The sequence below is a fragment of the Arvicanthis niloticus genome, chromosome Y (genome assembly GCF_011762505.2).
Source record: "Arvicanthis niloticus isolate mArvNil1 chromosome Y, mArvNil1.pat.X, whole genome shotgun sequence".
Taxonomy (NCBI): Eukaryota; Metazoa; Chordata; class Mammalia; order Rodentia; family Muridae; genus Arvicanthis; species Arvicanthis niloticus.
Window position 1 is genome coordinate 13,937,533 of NC_133431.1, and position 2,948 is coordinate 13,940,480.

The following is a 2,948-nucleotide window of genomic DNA, read 5'->3' on the forward strand; positions in this document are numbered from 1 at the left end:
ATTATAAAAACTATATACAAATTTCAAACCACCCTTAGCACATATGTGTTTTACTAGCATGGCCCATGAAGTTCCACTTAATGCATGTACAAACCCAAAGTCAAACCCACGTTGCTTCCAACGAAAATGTGTCCAGGCCTACCAATAAGAATACTTAAGTCTGTACCAACTTCTGTCTTAGATAGAATTTCCATTGCTAAGAAAAGACACTGTGACCAAGGCAACAGTGTTAAATGCAAATAGTTACTTTGGTCTGTCTTACACTTTCAGATATTTAGTTCATTACCAACATAGCAGGAATGTCAGCATGCAGGCAGCGATGATGCTGGAGAAGGAGCTGAGAGTTCTGCATCTTCATGAAAAGGCATCCAGGAAGAGACTGTCTGTCATCCAGCAAAATAGTAGCAGAGTCTGTTTTATACTGGCCGGAACTCCAAAGACCATCACTCTAGAAATTTACTTCTTTCAAAACAGTAATTTCTACTCCAACAAATCCAAACATACTAACATCGTCACTTCTTAGGGACAAGCATATTCAAAACACCACAGTTAATTTCTACTGTGAATTTGTTCTTGCATTTAAATATGATTAGGACATGCAGACACTTTACCACATTGACTACTTTCAGAAGGTTTCTCTCTAGTATCTGTTGATTTTTGTATTCAGAGAATACTGTGGCATGTAATGGATTTTCCAACTTGAGTATATTCATAAGATTTCTGTCCTATTTGTGGTCTTTTATGTCTTTGGAGTCTATAGTGATAGGCACAGACTTCTCTATGTTTGTTATATTTGTAAGGTTTTTCTAAAGGTTATGTTATTTGAAGTAGTTGGAGAGTATATTGTCATGCAAAGACTTCACCTCATTCATGAAATCCATGCAGTTTCTCTACAGTATGTATTCTTTTATGTATCAAGCAATGGCTGCCACATCCAAGGGCTTAGCACCTTGATGACACTGAGTGACTCTCTTGAATGTGTTCCATTATGTAGTTACAGAAAAAAGTGAATTGTCAAGGATTTATCACAGTGATTATGTTAATTAATATTCTCTCTGGTTTCATTTCTTTTATGTATGTGTAAAGAATTATGACATGCAAAGGCATTACCACATTATTAATATTCAAGCAGGTTTCTCTCTTGTATGTTATCTTTTATGTCATTGCAGATGATTGTGACTTGAAAATGCTTTACAACACTGATTGCATTCATAAGATACACCAATTATATTTTCCACTATTAAAATTAAACCAAGATCCACTCAAACTTAGTTCCCTCCCTCTCACCCTCCCAAAGGAGAGAAGAACGATCATCAATGGCTGGAGACTGCTACACTGAAGCAGCACCTAAAGCTGCGCTCCTTGTGGTTTCAGGTGCTCTACATGGGCAGAGAAACTTCTCTAGTAACGAACTATAGAAATAATCCCTGAAAATATAGTCTTAACCACACACTCCCGCCATCACCCAACTGCACCAAGGGCCCTCACATCATACACATGGCGACTTCTGCTGAGACGCCCCACGCTATCCCTGTCAGCGCCCCCATCGCACAACATGTCTGCCCACGAGGGGAGACGAGCTCTGGCCTCTCCATACCCAGTCCACCGGGCATTTGGAGTCGATACAGTTTCCCTGCACTGCCACCGAGATTAGCATACAGTCGCCGAGCAGCCAATCGGCTCACAGTTCTCTCCTGCCTCGTCCCACCTCCGCCTGCAATGGGTCATGAGTCATCACTGACGGCCACACACCGCCCGCCCGTTCCCCGGGACCATGCTTCCTCCCTGCAGCAGCGCCCGCCTTCAGCCCCCCCACCCCCCCAGCTGCCTGAAGCGGGAAGCACCGCAGAGCCCCACGCGAGTTCACAGGCGAGTGCCGGTTTGGATCTGGCTCTAGCCCGAGGCCTTGCATGAGAAACAAAACGAAAAACAACATCGGGGGAAAAAATGGCAATTCAAGGACTACATGCATTATGTAATAAATTGTGTGGGTAAAGGGTACGATGGCTCACTGCTGTAATCCTAGCACTTGGGAGATAAAGGCAAGGGGTCAGGAATTTGAAGCCGGTTTTAAGATTTTGAAGCCAGCCACACCTACATGAAATCCAGTCTAAAATGATCAAAAAACAAATCTGTGTTTAGAGAAAAGTGAAAATAGACAAAGCAAACTGGCCACATTGTTAATTACTGGCTCAATTACTGGATATGTACTTGATGATCACTATTTTAATCTCTCATCCCATTTTAGCATTTTACCAGTAGGAGAAGCGTTATTTCCTTTTCTTATAGATGTTTCATTGCCTGACATCTGTTTAACAAGAGATGGAAAAAAAAAAGTTGGGTCTCTTTTCTCTCTGGTACAAAGAGCAGTGTCTGACTTATGGGGAGTGAGGAAAGCTCTGAGTGAAATTAGTCCTGAATGAATGTGTGTTATTAACATGAGCACATCCATATCAAGAACCACTCAAACTCCTATGAAAAGAGATGGCAATACCTTCCTCTGGTTTGCGTGCACGTGTTGACAGTATGTGGAGAAAATATCCACCATACCTTTGCCGCTTCCCATATATTTTACACCTGAAGATGGCTCCCATACAAACTCTGGTCTCTCTGGTCATGGCCCTTCGATATTTAAGACTTCTCCATTCTTCATTCCCCCTTTTGTTTTCTTTGCTTTTGAGATAGGGTCTCACACTGGCAGGACTAAACCTCCCTTTGTAGAGCAGGCTGACCTTGAACTCACAGAGATCCCTCTACCTCTGCCTCTCAACTGTTGGATTAAAGGCTGTACCATCATACCGCACTTACTTTCCACCTTCTGAGACATCTCTGCCCCTTCACTACACATGCTATACCTTGGTCTTTGAGTAGATGCTCCAACAGCACACGAGTCTGAACATTTCTCTAACATGTTCTAAGATTTAACTTGCTAGACATGTTGGGTCATG

General features: G+C 42.4%; 1 pseudogene; it reads right to left on the reverse strand.

The window, feature by feature from the left end:
- Positions 1-1,257: 1,257 nt before the first annotated feature.
- Positions 1,258-1,443, reverse strand: LOC143437423 (small nucleolar RNA U3; annotated as a pseudogene).
- Positions 1,444-2,948: the final 1,505 nt, after the last annotated feature.